Source organism: Hyperolius riggenbachi, chromosome 3 (assembly GCF_040937935.1).
Source record: "Hyperolius riggenbachi isolate aHypRig1 chromosome 3, aHypRig1.pri, whole genome shotgun sequence".
NCBI lineage: Eukaryota > Metazoa > Chordata > Amphibia > Anura > Hyperoliidae > Hyperolius > Hyperolius riggenbachi.
In genome coordinates this window covers 121,698,011-121,717,990 of record NC_090648.1, presented here as the reverse complement: position 1 = coordinate 121,717,990, position 19,980 = coordinate 121,698,011, and the positions used below count along the sequence as shown (strand labels likewise).

Genomic DNA, 19,980 nt, shown 5'->3' with positions numbered 1-19,980 from the left:
AATGGTTAAATTGTTTTATATTAAAATGTTGTAAGTTTAATAAACTTTGGGCTGCACTGGCCTATTCATCCATCGTCAGTTGTAGTCCCGGTGTGCTTTTATATAGAGTTAAGGTTAAGAAATATTTTAGTGGGGTGATTAGTGGTTAACAAGGACAATATTGGTTATGCACCTATCAAGCAAGGCCTGGAGGAGCGCAGCTTAGGAGGGCCACCCATGATAGGGCTAGACATATGTCCAGGGAATAGAGGGTTAATGTTGGCCGGGGGAGGGCTTATCCCCTTGGCAACAGGTTGGAAGAGGGAGGTTCAGGAGGAATTGGTTCCCGGGCTATAGGACAGGAAGTAAGGACCTGGTTTCAGTACAGGAAGAAGGTGGGAGGAGCAGAGACAGCGGGGAAGAAGGTTTAGGAAAGTGCCCACCCACCCGCCCTTAATTAGGTAAGAAAGTACGTCACTGCAGTCGGCGGGGCAAGGATGCCGGAGGATACAGGTTTAAACAGTTTAGAGGATTTTCACAAGTCTGATTTCCTCAAAAGGAGTTGAATAAATACATGGTTCATCAAGGGCATGCAGCTGTCCCCGAATCGGTGGTCGCGGTTGGGGGCCAGAGTATGGCTGCATGTCCAAAAAGGTATTGAAGATTTTGGTGATTGATTTACAAGCTCCGGTTTTTTCTCCTTGCCTTGCAACGGTTAAATAAATGGTTAAATTGTTTTATATTAAAATGTTGTAAGTTCAATAAACTTTGGGCTGCACTGGCCTATTCATCCATCGTCAGTTGTAGTCCCGGTGTGCTTTTATATAGAGTTAAGGTTAAGAAATATTTTAGTGGGGTGATTAGTGGTTAACAAGGACAATATTGGTTATGCACCTATCATGCACTTCCTGCTGATTTTCACGGACCTACTTCAAAGCTAGATGCAACGCGCAATTGTGAACATCTCAATTGGCCGGCTCTGCTGTCATATATATTTATATCTTCTATAATAATAAATTCAATCTGTCATTTTTGGTGCTGTGTGTAAGATACGCCTTGCCCAGTAAATACCCCAGGGATTCCCTGCATCATGCCTGCATGTGTAGTCTGCCCAACTCAGCCGACTGCATTGCGACTCTGGAGGAGTGGCACCTGCTGGGGATAAAACATGACTTGAGATAGGTGTGCTTTTCCTTATTATCGCCTTATATGCAGTAGGAACATGCACATTTAGCAGCAGACCAGAATGATCTCACACCTTTTCAGAGGTATTCATGGCTTTCAAAGCCTGCTCTCATGGCCTATTCTCTCACCACCACAAAAAAAGTGTGATTGTGTGCTCCTAGTCTGTGTCAAGCCTCCATTGAAGTCCACTCACCTCTATGGAGATGATCTTAATAGTCACCTTGGCTTGCTGATTTGGACAAACGCTCCCTGTCTTCTACCGGTTTTCTTCTTAACAAACAATTGACTTGGTCTTATAAAGATTTATGACATGTGCTTCATTTTAACGAGTTACGCATCACAGGCCAAGTGTCCTGGTGATAAAGGCACCTCCCCAACAGCAGCAACGGAGCTCCAGTGGCGCAATCGGTTAGCGCGCGGTACTTATAAGACAGTATCTGTTGAGCAATGCCGAGGTTGTGAGTTCGAGCCTCACCTGGAGCAGAGATAGTTGCCCTTTTGCTTCCTTTAATCACCTTTCTCCTATGACCCAAAACATTCAAGCCAAAGGGTGCCAGTATGCCACTGCTACACGCAGGAGCTGTCATTGCCCAACAAGGGAAGCTTGTTTTGAGTGAGGACCAAAAAGAATGAGACCAATGCTTTTGCTTGTTGAAGAGCAGTGGAGGAAGCTGGCAAGAGCTATATCACCTGCAAAATCCATGGCACAACACAAGGAAAAGAAGTACGTCCATTTGCAACTCATTTGCTGCAAGAGGCATTGTGCAGTCTCTGTGGAGCAAAAGCCTACTTGCTGCACTTCTACAGCATGCCCCAGTGGCCTAATGGATAAGGCACTGGCCTCCTAAGCCAGGGATTGTGGGTTCGAGTCCCATCTGGGGTGGCACATTCCTTCTTTGGCCCTTACATGTAGCATACCAACACACATTGTACTCTGATACAAATGACTTGGATTCTCATGGCTGCCAAAGGCTTTTAAAGTGGACCAGAACTCTTGCACAGGAAAGAAGGAGAAAATAGAGAAATGCACCCTGTATATGTATTTAGAGGCTTTAGCCTGTCCCCCTTATTTGTGTCTAATCACTAGTTGTGGTGATCACCCTGGGTCACATGACTGCCAATGGCAGATAAGCTCATTTGAAAGCACAGGCTGTTAACAATATGTCTGCTTCCATCAGTCAGGAAGTAGAAACAGTGCAGATTTATCTTAGGATTTCTATTAGCTGTAACAAAGAAATTTTTCTTGTTTAAAGGTTATTATGCTGTTGCGTATCTTTTAGAGCAGAAAGGACGTTCTGAGTTCAGGTCCACTTGAAATTCGACAAGGCTTTCAATGGGTATCCCACATCTCGTTACAAAAGGTCAAAGAAATGTAAAGTCACTATCATGTCACCACACTATGAAAAATCATAGCAATTCCACCTTCAAAATGCACTTCCTGCTGATTTTCACGGACCCACTTCAAAGCTAGATGCAACGCGCAATTGTGAACATCTCAATTGGCCGGCTCTGCTGTCATATATATTTATATCTTCTATAATAATAAATTCAATCTGTCATTTTGGGTGCTGTGTGTAAGATACGCCTTGCCCAGTAAATACCCCAGGGATTCCCTGCATCATGCCTGCATGTGTAGTCTGCCCAACACAGCCGACTGCATTGCGACTCTGGAGGAGTGGCACCTGCTGGGGATAAAACATGACTTGAGATAGGTGTGCTTTTCCTTATTATCGCCTTATATGCAGTAGGAACATGCACATTTAGCAGCAGACCAGAATGATCTCACACCTTTTCAGAGGTATTCATGGCTTTCAAAGCCTGCTCTCATGGCCTATTCTCTCACCACCACAAAAAAAGTGTGATTGTGTGCTCCTAGTCTGTGTCAAGCCTCCATTGAAGTCCACTCACCTCTATGGAGATGATCTTAATAGTCACCTTGGCTTGCTGATTTGGACAAACGCTCCCTGTCTTCTACCGGTTTTCTTCTTAACAAACAATTGACTTGGTCTTATAATGATTTATGACATGTGCTTCATTTTAACGAGTTACGCATCACAGGCCAAGTGTCCTGGTGATAAAGGCACCTCCCCAACAGCAGCAATGGAGCTCCAGTGGCGCAATCGGTTAGCGCGCGGTACTTATAAGACAGTATCTGTTGAGCAATGCTGAGGTTGTGAGTTCGAGCCTCACCTGGAGCAGAGATAGTTGCCCTTTTGCTTCCTTTAATCACCTTTCTCCTATGACCCAAAACATTCAAGCCAAAGGGTGCCAGTATGCCACTGCTACACGCAGGAGCTGTCATTGCCCAACAAGGGAAGCTTGTTTTGAGTGAGGACCAAAAAGAATGAGACCAATGCTTTTGCTTGTTGAAGAGCAGTGGAGGAAGCTGGCAAGAGCTATATCACCTGCAAAATCCATGGCACAACACAAGGAAAAGAAGTACGTCCATTTGCAACTCATTTGCTGCAAGAGGCATTGTGCAGTCTCTGTGGAGCAAAAGCCTACTTGCTGCACTTCTACAGCATGCCCCAGTGGCCTAATGGATAAGGCACTGGCCTCCTAAGCCAGGGATTGTGGGTTCGAGTCCCATCTGGGGTGGCACATTCCTTCTTTGGCCCTTACATGTAGCATACCAACACACATTGTACTCTGATACAAATGACTTGGATTCTCATGGCTGCCAAAGGCTTTTAAAGTGGACCAGAACTCTTGCACAGGAAAGAAGGAGAACATAGAGAAATGCACCCTGTGTATGTATTTAGAGACTTTAGCCTGTCCCCCTCATTTGTGTCTAATCACTAGTTGTGGTGATCACCCTGGGTCACATGACTGCCAATGGCAGATAAGCTCATTTGAAAGCACAGGCTGTTAACAATATGTCTGCTTCCATCAGTCAGGAAGTAGAAACAGTGCAGATTTATCTTAGGATTTCTATTAGCTGTAACAAAGAAATTTTTCTTGTTTAAAGGTTATTATGCTGTTGCGTATCTTTTAGAGCAGAAAGGACGTTCTGAGTTCAGGTCCACTTGAAATTCGACAAGGCTTTCAATGGGTATCCCACATCTCGTTACAAAAGGTCAAAGAAATGTAAAGTCACTATCATGTCACCACACTATGAAAAATCATAGCAATTCCACCTTCAAAATGCACTTCCTGCTGATTTTCACGGACCCACTTCAAAGCTAGATGCAACGCGCAATTGTGAACATCTCAATTGGCCGGCTCTGCTGTCATATATATTTATATCTTCTATAATAATAAATTCAATCTGTCATTTTGGGTGCTGTGTGTAAGATACGCCTTGCCCAGTAAATACCCCAGGGATTCCCTGCATCATGCCTGCATGTGTAGTCTGCCCAACACAGCCGACTGCATTGCGACTCTGGAGGAGTGGCACCTGCTGGGGATAAAACATGACTTGAGATAGGTGTGCTTTTCCTTATTATCGCCTTATATGCAGTAGGAACATGCACATTTAGCAGCAGACCAGAATGATCTCACACCTTTTCAGAGGTATTCATGGCTTTCAAAGCCTGCTCTCATGGCCTATTCTCTCACCACCACAAAAAAAGTGTGATTGTGTGCTCCTAGTCTGTGTCAAGCCTCCATTGAAGTCCACTCACCTCTATGGAGATGATCTTAATAGTCACCTTGGCTTGCTGATTTGGACAAACGCTCCCTGTCTTCTACCGGTTTTCTTCTTAACAAACAATTGACTTGGTCTTATAATGATTTATGACATGTGCTTCATTTTAACGAGTTACGCATCACAGGCTAAGTGTCCTGGTGATAAAGGCACCTCCCCAACAGCAGCAATGGAGCTCCAGTGGTGCAATCGGTTAGCGCGCGGTACTTATAAGACAGTACCTGTTGAGCAATGCCGAGGTTGTGAGTTCGAGCCTCACCTGGAGCAGAGATAGTTGCCCTTTTGCTTCCTTTAATCACCTTTCTCCTATGACCCAAAACATTCAAGCCAAAGGGTGCCAGTATGCCACTGCTACACGCAGGAGCTGTCATTGCCCAACAAGGGAAGCTTGTTTTGAGTGAGGACCAAAAAGAATGAGACCAATGCTTTTGCTTGTTGAAGAGCAGTGGAGGAAGCTGGCAAGAGCTATATCACCTGCAAAATCCATGGCACAACACAAGGAAAAGAAGTACGTCCATTTGCAACTCATTTGCTGCAAGAGGCATTGTGCAGTCTCTGTGGAGCAAAAGCCTACTTGCTGCACTTCTACAGCATGCCCCAGTGGCCTAATGGATAAGGCACTGGCCTCCTAAGCCAGGGATTGTGGGTTCGAGTCCCATCTGGGGTGGCACATTCCTTCTTTGGCCCTTACATGTAGCATACCAACACACATTGTACTCTGATACAAATGACTTGGATTCTCATGGCTGCCAAAGGCTTTTAACGTGGACCAGAACTCTTGCACAGGAAAGAAGGAGAACATAGAGAAATGCACCCTGTGTATGTATTTAGAGACTTTAGCCTGTCCCCCTCATTTGTGTCTAATCACTAGTTGTGGTGATTACCCTGGGTCACATGACTGCCAATGGCAGATAAGCTTATTTGAAAGCACAGGCTGTTAACAATATGTCTGCTTCCATCAGTCAGGAAGTAGAAACAGTGCAGATTTATCTTAGGATTTCTATTAGCTGTAACAAAGAAATGTTTCTTGTTTAAAGGTTGTTATGCTGTTGCGTATCTTTTAGAGCAGAAAGGACGTTCTGAGTTCAGGTCCACTTGAAATTCGACAATGCTTTCAATGGGTATCCCACATCTCGTTACAAAAGGTCAAAGAAATGTAAAGTCACTATCATGTCACCACACTATGGAAAATCATAGCAAATCCACCTTCAAAATGCACTTCCTGCTGATTTTCACGGACCCACTTCAAAGCTAGATGCAACGCGCAATTGTGAACATCTCAATTGGCCGGCTCTGCTGTCATATATATTTATATCTTCTATAATAATAAATTCAATCTGTCATTTTGGGTGCTGTGTGTAAGATACGCCTTGCCCAGTAAATACCCCAGGGATTCCCTGCATCATGCCTGCATGTGTAGTCTGCCCAACTCAGCCGACTGCATTGCGACTCTGGAGGAGTGGCACCTGCTGGGGATAAAACATGACTTGAGATAGGTGTGCTTTTCCTTATTATCGCCTTATATGCAGTAGGAACATGCACATTTAGCAGCAGACCAGAATGATCTCACACCTTTTCAGAGGTATTCATGGCTTTCAAAGCCTGCTCTCATGGCCTATTCTCTCACCACCACAAAAAAAGTGTGATTGTGTGCTCCTAGTCTGTGTCAAGCCTACATTGAAGTCCACTCACCTCTATGGAGATGATCTTAATAGTCACCTTGGCTTGCTGATTTGGACAAACGCTCCCTGTCTTCTACCGGTTTTCTTCTTAACAAACAATTGACTTGGTCTTATAACGGAAAATTGTATACTTACCTACCGGTAATTTTCCTTTCCTGATGCATCCATGGCAGCACCTACGGGTTGTTGCCCCGCCCACAATCCCTCATAGGACAAGTGACTAGATAAATTGAATCCCACCCCTCTGCTACCTGTCTATTCTCTTTTCGACCTCACCGAGCAATAGGGTGGGTCCTATGTGCTGCCATGGATGCATCAGGAAAGGAAAATTACCGGTAGGTAAGTATACAATTTTCCGTTTTCCTAATGCCTCCATGGCAGCACCTACGGGATCTAACTAGCAAATGATAAACAAGGGAGGGCAAATATTGCTGGTGCACAAAAAACATTATTTTATTATAGTGCAGATACAGATTTTGATATAGGTAAGTATAACCATTATATGACTGTGACAGGTTTGTGAACGGATAAAACCGCCCTACCAAAGTCAATTGTTGAATTCGCTGCTGGGTCTACTCTATAGTGTTGCATAAATGTATGCACAGAGCTCCAGCTGGCTGCCTGGCAGATCTTTTCTGCTGACACTCTGGTATATGCTGCCCACGATGTAGATATAGACCTGGTGGAGTGGGCTTTCAGTTCCTTTGGAGGTTCTAATTTATTGATTTTGTAGGCCACCTCAATTGCCTTCACAATCCAGGATGCTATGGATCTGGATGATGCTGTCTCACCCTTCCTATATCCTCCTGAAATGATAAATAGTCTTTCTGACTTTCTAAAGGTTTCTGTGACTTTCAAGTACTGTTTAAGTATACGTGACACGTCCAGGCTATGTGGCTCTTCAGAGTCATAAGTGTGGAACGTGGGCAATGTCCATTCCTGGTTGAAGTGAAAAACGGTAGATACTTTGGGGATAAACTGTTGCACTGGGCGTATGATCACTCTATCTGGAAAAAAGTTGAGGGAGGGTTCAACTATCCCGATGGCTTGAAGTTCGGACACCCTTTTAGCCGAGGTGATGGCCAACAGGAAAACAGTCTTTAGCGTGAGATGCCATATCGAGCATTTTTCCAGGGGTTCGAAAGGCGGACCTGTAAGTGCATCCAGAACTAAAGGGAGATCCCACTTGGGGAAGGTATTTCGTCTTGGTGGCTTAATCTTCATAACCGCCTTTAAAAACTGTTTCACTAATGGATTAGTTGCCCATCTTTGTCCTGTTAAGGCTGAGATAGCCGTTACCTGGCCCCTAAGAGTTGAGTGACCTAATTCCTTATCCAGACCCAGCTGCAGGAATTCTAGGATCTGATGAACCTCCGGATGCAATGGATCGAACTTCCGCTGTTTAGCAAACTCTGTGAATTTGCTCCAGACAGTGTGATACGTTCGGTTTGTTGTAGATTTTCTAGCTTTCAACAGCGTTCCAATTACTCCGTCCGAGCATCCTATTTCCTTTAGTTTTTTCCCCTCAACAGCCAAACCGTCAAAGCTAACTTGTGCAGGTTGGGGTGCACAAACGGTCCCTGCTGTATCATGTCCCGCTCTACTGGTATTCTCCATGGAGCCTGTATCTTCAAGTCCCACAATTGGGAAAACCAGGGTCGATGCGGCCAGTATGGTATTATCGCTATTACTACCCCTGTCTCCCGAGATATTCTCTTGAGAATTTTGCTGATCATCGGGACAGGAGGAAAAACATAACCCAGATGGAAACTCCAAGGTGCTGTAATCGCATCTGTTGACTCTGCCGAGTGAGTCTTCCAACGGGAGAAGAACCTCCGACATTTTGTGTTTTTCGGCGTTGCCATTAGATCTATCTGTGGTCTTCCATACTTCTTGCAGATCTTTTCGAAGACCCTCTGATTCAGGGACCATTCGTTGTTGGATAGCTTGCTGCGACTCAAATAGTCCGCTTTTGTGTTCTCTACTCCTGGAATGTATAATGCCTTCAGGTCTGTTAAATTCTGCTCCGCTAAGTACATAATCCGTGACGTCTCCGTCAATAATTTCCAGCTCCTTGTACCCCCCTGTTTGTTCACGTAGGCGACAGCAGTCCTGTTGTCCATTTTTAGTAGGACCGACTTGTTGCATAAAGCTGGCAGAAAATGACGAAGAGCATTGTACGCTGCTCTCAGTTCCAGGATGTTGATTGCTTCCTTTGATTCCATCATGTGCCATGTTCCTTGTGCTGTTGCTGATGTAAGGAAAGCTCCCCAACCCTTGTTGCTTGCATCCGTTGTTAATATTATCGGTTCGGGTTTGACTATCTTCTGAGTTTTTGATAGGTTTACTGTGCTCTCCCACCACAGGAGACTCTCCTTGATGGATTGAGTTAGATAAATCTCCTGATTCAGGTTGATGCCATCCCATTGAGTGAGGAGTTCCCATTGAAGAGTTCTCGTGTGCCACTGGGCCCATGGAACCATAGGTATGGTAGAGGTTAGCAATCCAAGGAGACTGAGACATTGCCTTGCCCTCCATTTCTGAATATGCTTCACGTGTTGGACTCTTCGGATTATGGCATCTATCTTGGACTCCGGAAGCCCTATCGAGTTGTGCCTCGTCTGGAATCTTGCACCCAAGAATACCATATCCTGTACGGGATTCAGCTGACTTTTCTCCCAGCTTACCAACCAACCGAATTGTTGGAGTGTAGTTAAGAGAAGTGTCTTCTGGGCTTGAATCGCTTGTATGTCCTGAGACAGAAGGAGTATATCGTCCAGATAATGATGTGTTCTCAGTCCCTTCAAACGAAGCAGAGCTATCACCTGGACTAGTACCTTGGTAAAGGTTCTGGGGGCGGTACTTATTCCAAACGGGAGACATGTAAATTGCAGGTGTAGATTTCCTATACAGAACCTTAGATAACGTTGGAAGTCTGGATGGATAGGGATATGTAGGTACGCGTCTGCGAGGTCCGCGGATAACATCCAATCTCCCTGCTCCACCGATAGGGTTATAGATTGCAAAGATTCCATCTTGAAATGGTGAGATCTTATGTGTTTGTTTAGCATCCTGAGGTCTAGGACCGGTCTCAGCTTTCCCGATTTTTTCTCCACTAGGAACAGGGGTGAGTATACACCCTTCCCTCTCTCTTCTATCGGTACTTCCTTCACGGCCTTTTTTAACATCAGCTCTTGAATGTATGCTTCTAGAATATTTTGTCTGTCGACCGATCCTGGAATTTTTGTGGCTATGAAGACATCCGGGGGAGGTTCTTCTATAAAGCTCCAGCGATGCCCCCGGGTTACTGTCTCCAGCACCCAGGGATTCTGAATATGCTCCGCCCAAACGTGCCTGAACACACGGAGTCTGCCTCCCACTGGGCACGCCTGGGCGGACACACCATCAAAACCCCTTTGAGGTACTAGGCACGGTGGAGGTAGACTTCTGTTTGTTGTGTCGCTGAAGCGTTGCCTGACCCCCCTGCCAGTTTTTGCGAAATTCCCTTCCCGGCCTGTATGCCTTCGCATTCCGGTATCTTGTCTGCTGGAAACGGTTAGATTGGGTCGGAAACGGTTTCTTTGTTTTGCGATCCTGTGGTATTAAACCGGATTTCCCACCGGTGACCTTGGAAATTGCTGAATCCATTCGCTCGCCGAATAGTGACTTCCCATCAAACGGGATCTTGCACCAGTTTTGCTTTGACATGGGGTCAGCAAACCACGACCTCAGCCATAGGGCCCTTCTGGCTGTTACTCCATACAGCATTGTTCTTGCAATCGATCTAACCAGGTCTATGGCCGATTCTCCGATAAAATCAGCCGTTAATTTGAATTCTTGTAAGCCATTAATTAGTGTTTCCTTGTCTGCGTCAGTGGCAATCGCCGTCTGAAGATTGTCCGTCCATGCTCGGAGTGCTCTGCTTACTGATGTTAAGGCTACCGCTGGCCTCATGGCTCCTCCCATAACAGAATACAGCTTTTTGAGATCTGAATCCATTTTTCTGTCGCTCGGGTCTCTGAAGGCAACGGCGTCGTCAATTGGAAGTGTCACATGTTTGGCTAGCCTCATAACCGAGGCGTCTACTGCTGGAACTTCGTCTAAAGGTTTCGTTTTCTTTTCTGGCAGGGGGTATAGTTTCGAGAGTCTGTTGTTTAGGCTCGTCTTCTTGTCGACCCTAGTCCACTCTTCCAGGATAATTTCCTCTATTTCTTCCATAAAGGGGAAGGCAGTGCATGTTTTTTTCAGATGTTTGTAGTATGTTTTTTTCTGTTTTTCCTCTTGCTCCTGTTCGTCTTCCCAGTCTATTGCCTGCTTGACCGCCTTAACAAAGGGCTCCACTAGGGCAAAGTCAAATCCTGTCGGTTCATCTTCAAATTCTTCCTCCCCTTCCTGTTGTAAGACGGTGGAAGGGGTTTCCGCCTCATTTGACTGAGGCAATTTTGCTACGTATTCTGCCATAGACTCCTGAACGGCTTTCCTTATTAATTCTGATACTTCTACGGGTTGTTGCTGCTCTGCGGACATCTGTGTGAGACAATCCTGGCAGACTAATTTTCCAGGTAAAGGTGCTTTCCCACAAGCCCAACAAGGTTTGGAATGTCTATGTCTGTGGGAACGTCTATATTCTCTAGGGGATCTACTCCTTGATCTGTCATAATAGCGGTAGTCCGATCTCCGCGGCGATCTTGGTCTTCTGTAGTAGTAGTCATAGTATTCGTGGTCCTTCAGTCTTCCGGGGCTGTCAGGGGACAAATGAATGTCCATTACTCTTCTGCACTCTTTTAAGATCAGCAGCAAAAGAATACTCACCTTCTGCACCCTTACCTAAAATACACTGGCTGGTCTATATGCGTGGCCCCTGGGTCTATCACGGTCTCCTCCACCCCCTCAGCCTGTTCAGCCATAATAAGTGCTGTAGAGACAAATATAATCTTCTAAACAATAGTTCAAGAGTGCCTGATAATAAATACAGGGAGGTACAGAGCAGTAGTAGTGTGCTTAACCTAAATAACTGACCTGCTATGTATAGCTGTGGGAATCGGCGTCCTGGAGCTCATCAGCGGCTTTCCGCGTATGGACGCCGATTCCCTAACCAGACGCCGTTTAAATAGTGTAGCAGCTGCTGCACTTCCGGTTCACGCGCGCTCTGTGCAGCAACCAATGGCAGGCTGAGGGTAGCTGGAACGCACCCGGAAGCGGTGCGCAGCGGAGGGAGAGACAACAGGGACGCACGCTAGAGCCGGCTTTTAGCCAGCAAAAATAGAAACAAACATTTCTTTGTCCCGCATAAAAGGTGGCTATTAGCCTCCTACCTGACAGCCCCAAGCGCGGACAGAGCGATCCCCAAGACCAGCGAGAACGGGGTCTTGCCTCAAGACACTCCATTGGAGTGTACAGGGCCACCAGGAGAGGCTGAACCTGGCTGAAGAAACCACCCGAAGGATGGCCGGTAAAGGTGCAGCAGCAGTCTAACTTGTCCGAGGGGAGGACGAAAAGCAAAGACAGGTAGCAGAGGGGTGGGATTCAATTTATCTAGTCACTTGTCCTATGAGGGATTGTGGGCGGGGCAACAACCCGTAGGTGCTGCCATGGAGGCATTAGGAAAATGATTTATGACATGTGCTTCATTTTAACAAGTTATGCATCACAGGCCAAGTGTCCTGGTGATAAAGGCACCTCCCCAACAGCAGCAACGGAGCTCCAGTGGCGCAATCGGTTAGCGCGCGGTACTTATAAGACAGTATCTGTTGAGCAATGCCGAGGTTGTGAGTTCGAGCCTCACCTGGAGCAGAGATAGTTGCTCTTTTGCTTCCTTTAATGACCTTTCTCCTATGACCCAAAACATTCAAGCCAAAGGGTGCCAGTATGCCACTGCTACACGCAGGAGCTGTCATTGCCCAACAAGGGAAGCTTGTTTTGAGTGAGGACCAAAAAGAATGAGACCAATGCTTTTGCTTGTTGAAGAGCAGTGGAGGAAGCTGGCAAGAGCTATATCACCTGCAAAATCCATGGCACAACACAAGGAAAAGAAGTACGTCCATTTGCAACTCATTTGCTGCAAGAGGCATTGTGCAGTCTCTGTGGAGCAAAAGCCTACTTGCTGCACTTCTACAGCATGCCCCAGTGGCCTAATGGATAAGGCACTGGCCTCCTAAGCCAGGGATTGTGGGTTCGAGTCCCATCTGGGGTGGCACATTCCTTCTTTGGCCCTTACATGTAGCATACCAACACACATTGTACTCTGATACAAATGACTTGGATTCTCATGGCTGCCAAAGGCTTTTAACGTGGACCAGAACTCTTGCACAGGAAAGAAGGAGATCATAGAGAAATGCACCCTGTGTATGCATTTAGAGACTTTAGCCTGTCCCCCTCATTTGTGTCTAATCACTAGTTGTGGTGATTACCCTGGGTCACATGACTGCCAATGGCAGATAAGCTTATTTGAAAGCACAGGCTGTTAACAATATGTCTGCTTCCATCAGTCAGGAAGTAGAAACAGTGCAGATTTATCTTAGGATTTCTATTAGCTGTAACAAAGAAATGTTTCTTGTTTAAAGGTTGTTATGCTGTTGCGTATCTTTTAGAGCAGAAAGGACGTTCTGAGTTCAGGTCCACTTGAAATTCGACAATGCTTTCAATGGGTATCCCACATCTCGTTACAAAAGGTCAAAGAAATGTAAAGTCACTATCATGTCACCACACTATGGAAAATCATAGCAAATCCACCTTCAAAATGCACTTCCTGCTGATTTTCACGGACCCACTTCAAAGCTAGATGCAACGCGCAATTGTGAACATCTCAATTGGCCGGCTCTGCTGTCATATATATTTATATCTTCTATAATAATAAATTCAATCTGTCATTTTGGGTGCTGTGTGTAAGATACGCCTTGCCCAGTAAATACCCCAGGGATTCCCTGCATCATGCCTGCATGTGTAGTCTGCCCAACTCAGCCGACTGCATTGCGACTCTGGAGGAGTGGCACCTGCTGGGGATAAAACATGACTTGAGATAGGTGTGCTTTTCCTTATTATCGCCTTATATGCAGTAGGAACATGCACATTTAGCAGCAGACCAGAATGATCTCACACCTTTTCAGAGGTATTCATGGCTTTCAAAGCCTGCTCTCATGGCCTATTCTCTCACCACCACAAAAAAAGTGTGATTGTGTGCTCCTAGTCTGTGTCAAGCCTCCATTGAAGTCCACTCACCTCTATGGAGATGATCTTAATAGTCACCTTGGCTTGCTGATTTGGACAAACGCTCCCTGTCTTCTACCGGTTTTCTTCTTAACAAACAATTGACTTGGTCTTATAATGATTTATGACATGTGCTTCATTTTAACGAGTTACGCATCACAGGCCAAGTGTCCTGGTGATAAAGGCACCTCCCCAACAGCAGCAACGGAGCTCCAGTGGCGCAATCGGTTAGCGCGCGGTACTTATAAGACAGTATCTGTTGAGCAATGCCGAGGTTGTGAGTTCGAGCCTCACCTGGAGCAGAGATAGTTGCCCTTTTGCTTCCTTTAATGACCTTTCTCCTATGACCCAAAACATTCAAGCCAAAGGGTGCCAGTATGCCACTGCTACACGCAGGAGCTGTCATTGCCCAACAAGGGAAGCTTGTTTTGAGTGAGGACCAAAAAGAATGAGACCAATGCTTTTGCTTGTTGAAGAGCAGTGGAGGAAGCTGGCAAGAGCTATATCACCTGCAAAATCCATGGCACAACACAAGGAAAAGAAGTACGTCCATTTGCAACTCATTTGCTGCAAGAGGCATTGTGCAGTCTCTGTGGAGCAAAAGCCTACTTGCTGCACTTCTACAGCATGCCCCAGTGGCCTAATGGATAAGGCACTGGCCTCCTAAGCCAGGGATTGTGGGTTCGAGTCCCATCTGGGGTGGCACATTCCTTCTTTGGCCCTTACATGTAGCATACCAACACACATTGTACTCTGATACAAATGACTTGGATTCTCATGGCTGCCAAAGGCTTTTAACGTGGACCAGAACTCTTGCACAGGAAAGAAGGAGAACATAGAGAAATGCACCCTGTGTATGTATTTAGAGACTTTAGCCTGTCCCCCTCATTTGTGTCTAATCACTAGTTGTGGTGATTACCCTGGGTCACATGACTGCCAATGGCAGATAAGCTTATTTGAAAGCACAGGCTGTTAACAATATGTCTGCTTCCATCAGTCAGGAAGTAGAAACAGTGCAGATTTATCTTAGGATTTCTATTAGCTGTAACAAAGAAATGTTTCTTGTTTAAAGGTTGTTATGCTGTTGCGTATCTTTTAGAGCAGAAAGGACGTTCTGAGTTCAGGTCCACTTGAAATTCGACAATGCTTTCAATGGGTATCCCACATCTCGTTACAAAAGGTCAAAGAAATGTAAAGTCACTATCATGTCACCACACTATGGAAAATCATAGCAAATCCACCTTCAAAATGCACTTCCTGCTGATTTTCACGGACCCACTTCAAAGCTAGATGCAACGCGCAATTGTGAACATCTCAATTGGCCGGCTCTGCTGTCATATATATTTATATCTTCTATAATAATAAATTCAATCTGTCATTTTGGGTGCTGTGTGTAAGATACGCCTTGCCCAGTAAATACCCCAGGGATTCCCTGCATCATGCCTGCATGTGTAGTCTGCCCAACTCAGCCGACTGCATTGCGACTCTGGAGGAGTGGCACCTGCTGGGGATAAAACATGACTTGAGATAGGTGTGCTTTTCCTTATTATCGCCTTATATGCAGTAGGAACATGCACATTTAGCAGCAGACCAGAATGATCTCACACCTTTTCAGAGGTATTCATGGCTTTCAAAGCCTGCTCTCATGGCCTATTCTCTCACCACCACAAAAAAAGTGTGATTGTGTGCTCCTAGTCTGTGTCAAGCCTCCATTGAAGTCCACTCACCTCTATGGAGATGATCTTAATAGTCACCTTGGCTTGCTGATTTGGACAAACGCTCCCTGTCTTCTACCGGTTTTCTTCTTAACAAACAATTGACTTGGTCTTATAATGATTTATGACATGTGCTTCATTTTAACGAGTTACGCATCACAGGCCAAGTGTCCTGGTGATAAAGGCACCTCCCCAACAGCAGCAACGGAGCTCCAGTGGCGCAATCGGTTAGCGCGCTGTACTTATAAGACAGTATCTGTTGAGCAATGCTGAGGTTGTGAGTTCGAGCCTCACCTGGAGCAGAGATAGTTGCCCTTTTGCTTCCTTTAATGACCTTTCTCCTATGACCCAAAACATTCAAGCCAAAGGGTGCCAGTATGCCACTGCTACACGCAGGAGCTGTCATTGCCCAACAAGGGAAGCTTGTTTTGAGTGAGGACCAAAAAGAATGAGACCAATGCTTTTGCTTGTTGAAGAGCAGTGGAGGAAGCTGGCAAGAGCTATATCACCTGCAAAATCCATGGCACAACACAAGGAAAAGAAGTACGTCCATTTGCAACTCATTTGCTGCAAGAGGCATTGTGCAGTCTATGTGGAGCAAAAGCCTACTTGCTGCACTTCTACAGCATGCCCCAGTGGCCTAATGGATAAGGCCCTGGCCTCCTAAGCCAGGGATTGTGGGTTCGAGTCCCATCTGGGGTGGCACATTCCTTCTTTGGCCCTTACATGTAGCATACCAACACACATTGTACTCTGATACAAATGACTTGGATTCTCATGGCTGCCAAAGGCTTTTAACGTGGACCAGAACTCTTGCACAGGAAAGAAGGAGATCATAGAGAAATGCACCCTGTGTATGCATTTAGAGACTTTAGCCTGTCCCCCTCATTTGTGTCTAATCACTAGTTGTGGTGATTACCCTGGGTCACATGACTGCCAATGGCAGATAAGCTTATTTGAAAGCACAGGCTGTTAACAATATGTCTGCTTCCATCAGTCAGGAAGTAGAAACAGTGCAGATTTATTTTAGGATTTCTATTAGCTGTAACAAAGAAATGTTTCTTGTTTAAAGGTTGTTATGCTGTTGCGTATCTTTTAGAGCAGAAAGGACGTTCTGAGTTCAGGTCCACTTGAAATTCGACAATGCTTTCAATGGGTATCCCACATCTCGTTACAAAAGGTCAAAGAAATGTAAAGTCACTATCATGTCACCACACTATGGAAAATCATAGCAAATCCACCTTCAAAATGCACTTCCTGCTGATTTTCACGGACCCACTTCAAAGCTAGATGCAACGCGCAATTGTGAACATCTCAATTGGCCGGCTCTGCTGTCATATATATTTATATCTTCTATAATAATAAATTCAATCTGTCATTTTGGGTGCTGTGTGTAAGATACGCCTTGCCCAGTAAATACCCCAGGGATTCCCTGCATCATGCCTGCATGTGTAGTCTGCCCAACTCAGCCGACTGCATTGCGACTCTGGAGGAGTGGCACCTGCTGGGGATAAAACATGACTTGAGATAGGTGTGCTTTTCCTTATTATCGCCTTATATGCAGTAGGAACATGCACATTTAGCAGCAGACCAGAATGATCTCACACCTTTTCAGAGGTATTCATGGCTTTCAAAGCCTGCTCTCATGGCCTATTCTCTCACCACCACAAAAAAAGTGTGATTGTGTGCTCCTAGTCTGTGTCAAGCCTCCATTGAAGTCCACTCACCTCTATGGAGATGATCTTAATAGTCACCTTGGCTTGCTGATTTGGACAAACGCTCCCTGTCTTCTACCGGTTTTCTTCTTAACAAACAATTGACTTGGTCTTATAATGATTTATGACATGTGCTTCATTTTAACGAGTTACGCATCACAGGCCAAGTGTCCTGGTGATAAAGGCACCTCCCCAACAGCAGCAACGGAGCTCCAGTGGCGCAATCGGTTAGCGCGCGGTACTTATAAGACAGTATCTGTTGAGCAATGCCGAGGTTGTGAGCTCGAGTCTCACCTGGAGCAGAGATAGTTGCCCTTTTGCTTCCTTTAATCACCTTTCTCCTATGACCCAAAACATTCAAGCCAAAGGGTGCCAGTATGCCACTGCTACACGCAGGAGCTGTCATTGCCCAACAAGGGAAGCTTGTTTTGAGTGAGGACCAAAAAGAATGAGACCAATGCTTTTGCTTGTTGAAGAGCAGTGGAGGAAGCTGGCAAGAGCTATATCACCTGCAAAATCCATGGCACAACACAAGGAAAAGAAGTACGTCCATTTGCAACTCATTTGCTGCAAGAGGCATTGTGCAGTCTCTGTGGAGCAAAAGCCTACTTGCTGCACTTCTACAGCATGCCCCAGTGGCCTAATGGATAAGGCCCTGGCCTCCTAAGCCAGGGATTGTGGGTTCGAGTCCCATCTGGGGTGGCACATTCCTTCTTTGGCCCTTACATGTAGCATACCAACACACATTGTACTCTGATACAAATGACTTGGATTCTCATGGCTGCCAAAGGCTTTTAAAGTGGACCAGAACTCTTGCACAGGAAAGAAGAAGAAAATAGAGAAATGCACCCTGTATATGTATTTAGAGGCTTTAGCCTGTCCCCCTTATTTGTGTCTAATCACTAGTTGTGGTGATCACCCTGGGTCACATGACTGCCAATGGCAGATAAGCTCATTTGAAAGCACAGGCTGTTAACAATATGTCTGCTTCCATCAGTCAGGAAGTAGAAACAGTGCAGATTTATCTTAGGATTTCTATTAGCTGTAACAAAGAAATGTTTCTTGTTTAAAGGTTATTATGCTGTTGCGTATCTTTTAGAGCAGAAAGGACGTTCTGAGTTCAGGTCCACTTGAAATTCGACAAGGCTTTCAATGGGTATCCCACATCTCGTTACAAAAGGTCAAAGAAATGTAAAGTCACTATCATGTCACCACACTATGAAAAATCATAGCAATTCCACCTTCAAAATGCACTTCCTGCTGATTTTCACGGACCCACTTCAAAGCTAGATGCAACGCGCAATTGTGAACATCTCAATTGGCCGGCTCTGCTGTCATATATATTTATATCTTCTATAATAATAAATTCAATCTGTCATTTTGGGTGCTGTGTGTAAGATACGCCTTGCCCAGTAAATACCCCAGGGATTCCCTGCATCATGCCTGCATGTGTAGTCTGCCCAACACAGCCGACTGCATTGCGACTCTGGAGGAGTGGCACCTGCTGGGGATAAAACATGACTTGAGATAGGTGTGCTTTTCCTTATTATCGCCTTATATGCAGTAGGAACATGCACATTTAGCAGCAGACCAGAATGATCTCACACCTTTTCAGAGGTATTCATGGCTTTCAAAGCCTGCTCTCATGGCCTATTCTCTCACCACCACAAAAAAAGTGTGATTGTGTGCTCCTAGTCTGTGTCAAGCCTCCATTGAAGTCCACTCACCTCTATGGAGATGATCTTAATAGTCACCTTGGCTTGCTGATTTGGACAAACGCTCCCTGTCTTCTACCGGTTTTCTTCTTAACAAACAATTGACTTGGTCTTATAATGATTTATGACATGTGCTTCATTTTAACGAGTTACGCATCACAGGCCAAGTGTCCTGGTGATAAAGGCACCTCCCCAACAGCAGCAACGGAGCTCCAGTGGCGCAATCGGTTAGCGCGCGGTACTTATAAGACAGTATCTGTTGAGCAATGCCGAGGTTGTGAGTTTGAGCCTCACCTGGAGCAGAGATAGTTGCCCTTTTGCTTCCTTTAATCACCTTTCTCCTATGACCCAAAACATTCAAGCCAAAGGGTGCCAGTATGCCACTGCTACACGCAGGAGCTGTCATTGCCCAACAAGGGAAGCTTGTTTTGAGTGAGGACCAAAAAGAATGAGACCAATGCTTTTGCTTGTTGAAGAGCAGTGGAGGAAGCTGGCAAGAGCTATATCACCTGCAAAATCCATGGCACAACACAAGGAAAAGAAGTACGTCCATTTGCAACTCATTTGCTGCAAGAGGCATTGTGCAGTCTCTGTGGAGCAAAAGCCTACTTGCTGCACTTCTACAGCATGCCCCAGTGGCCTAATGGATAAGGCACTGGCCTCCTAAGCCAGGGATTGTGGGTTTGAGTCCCATGTGGGGTGGCACATTCCTTCTTTGGCCCTTACATGTAGCATACCAACACACATTGTACTCTGATACAAATGACTTGGATTCTCATGGCTGCCAAAGGCTTTTAACGTGGACCAGAACTCTTGCACAGGAAAGAAGGAGAACATAGAGAAATGCACCCTGTGTATGTATTTAGAGACTTTAGCCTGTCCCCCTCATTTGTGTCTAATCACTAGTTGTGGTGATTACCCTGGGTCACATGACTGCCAATGGCAGATAAGCTTATTTGAAAGCACAGGCTGTTAACAATATGTCTGCTTCCATCAGTCAGGAAGTAGAAACAGTGCAGATTTATCTTAGGATTTCTATTAGCTGTAACAAAGAAATGTTTCTTGTTTAAAGGTTGTTATGCTGTTGCGTATCTTTTAGAGCAGAAAGGACGTTCTGAGTTCAGGTCCTCTTGAAAT

General features: G+C 45.4%; 16 non-coding genes across 16 annotated transcripts; all 16 read left to right on the top strand.

Annotated features, from left to right (window-relative positions):
• The first annotated feature begins 1,554 nt into the window (after positions 1-1,554).
• On the top strand, positions 1,555-1,647 carry TRNAI-UAU (transfer RNA isoleucine (anticodon UAU)). The gene is given in 2 exon segments: positions 1,555-1,592; positions 1,612-1,647. It is a non-coding gene; the product is annotated as a tRNA-Ile (tRNA).
• Positions 1,648-1,974: 327 nt separating this feature from the next.
• Positions 1,975-2,047, top strand: TRNAR-CCU (transfer RNA arginine (anticodon CCU)). Its single transcript has one exon. It is a non-coding gene; the product is annotated as a tRNA-Arg (tRNA).
• A 1,222-nt stretch (positions 2,048-3,269) lies between these two features.
• TRNAI-UAU (transfer RNA isoleucine (anticodon UAU)) lies at positions 3,270-3,362 on the top strand. Its single transcript is given in 2 exon segments — positions 3,270-3,307; positions 3,327-3,362. It is a non-coding gene; the product is annotated as a tRNA-Ile (tRNA).
• Positions 3,363-3,689: 327 nt separating this feature from the next.
• On the top strand, positions 3,690-3,762 carry TRNAR-CCU (transfer RNA arginine (anticodon CCU)). The gene has a single exon. It is a non-coding gene; the product is annotated as a tRNA-Arg (tRNA).
• A 1,222-nt stretch (positions 3,763-4,984) lies between these two features.
• Positions 4,985-5,077, top strand: TRNAI-UAU (transfer RNA isoleucine (anticodon UAU)). Its single transcript is given in 2 exon segments — positions 4,985-5,022; positions 5,042-5,077. It is a non-coding gene; the product is annotated as a tRNA-Ile (tRNA).
• Positions 5,078-5,404: 327 nt separating this feature from the next.
• On the top strand, positions 5,405-5,477 carry TRNAR-CCU (transfer RNA arginine (anticodon CCU)). The gene has a single exon. It is a non-coding gene; the product is annotated as a tRNA-Arg (tRNA).
• Positions 5,478-12,192: 6,715 nt separating this feature from the next.
• Positions 12,193-12,285, top strand: TRNAI-UAU (transfer RNA isoleucine (anticodon UAU)). Its single transcript is given in 2 exon segments — positions 12,193-12,230; positions 12,250-12,285. It is a non-coding gene; the product is annotated as a tRNA-Ile (tRNA).
• A 327-nt stretch (positions 12,286-12,612) lies between these two features.
• Positions 12,613-12,685, top strand: TRNAR-CCU (transfer RNA arginine (anticodon CCU)). Its single transcript has one exon. It is a non-coding gene; the product is annotated as a tRNA-Arg (tRNA).
• Positions 12,686-13,907: 1,222 nt separating this feature from the next.
• TRNAI-UAU (transfer RNA isoleucine (anticodon UAU)) lies at positions 13,908-14,000 on the top strand. The gene is given in 2 exon segments: positions 13,908-13,945; positions 13,965-14,000. It is a non-coding gene; the product is annotated as a tRNA-Ile (tRNA).
• A 327-nt stretch (positions 14,001-14,327) lies between these two features.
• Positions 14,328-14,400, top strand: TRNAR-CCU (transfer RNA arginine (anticodon CCU)). The gene has a single exon. It is a non-coding gene; the product is annotated as a tRNA-Arg (tRNA).
• A 1,222-nt stretch (positions 14,401-15,622) lies between these two features.
• Positions 15,623-15,715, top strand: TRNAI-UAU (transfer RNA isoleucine (anticodon UAU)). Its single transcript is given in 2 exon segments — positions 15,623-15,660; positions 15,680-15,715. It is a non-coding gene; the product is annotated as a tRNA-Ile (tRNA).
• Positions 15,716-16,042: 327 nt separating this feature from the next.
• TRNAR-CCU (transfer RNA arginine (anticodon CCU)) lies at positions 16,043-16,115 on the top strand. Its single transcript has one exon. It is a non-coding gene; the product is annotated as a tRNA-Arg (tRNA).
• A 1,222-nt stretch (positions 16,116-17,337) lies between these two features.
• On the top strand, positions 17,338-17,430 carry TRNAI-UAU (transfer RNA isoleucine (anticodon UAU)). Its single transcript is given in 2 exon segments — positions 17,338-17,375; positions 17,395-17,430. It is a non-coding gene; the product is annotated as a tRNA-Ile (tRNA).
• A 327-nt stretch (positions 17,431-17,757) lies between these two features.
• Positions 17,758-17,830, top strand: TRNAR-CCU (transfer RNA arginine (anticodon CCU)). Its single transcript has one exon. It is a non-coding gene; the product is annotated as a tRNA-Arg (tRNA).
• A 1,222-nt stretch (positions 17,831-19,052) lies between these two features.
• TRNAI-UAU (transfer RNA isoleucine (anticodon UAU)) lies at positions 19,053-19,145 on the top strand. Its single transcript is given in 2 exon segments — positions 19,053-19,090; positions 19,110-19,145. It is a non-coding gene; the product is annotated as a tRNA-Ile (tRNA).
• Positions 19,146-19,472: 327 nt separating this feature from the next.
• TRNAR-CCU (transfer RNA arginine (anticodon CCU)) lies at positions 19,473-19,545 on the top strand. The gene has a single exon. It is a non-coding gene; the product is annotated as a tRNA-Arg (tRNA).
• Positions 19,546-19,980: the final 435 nt, after the last annotated feature.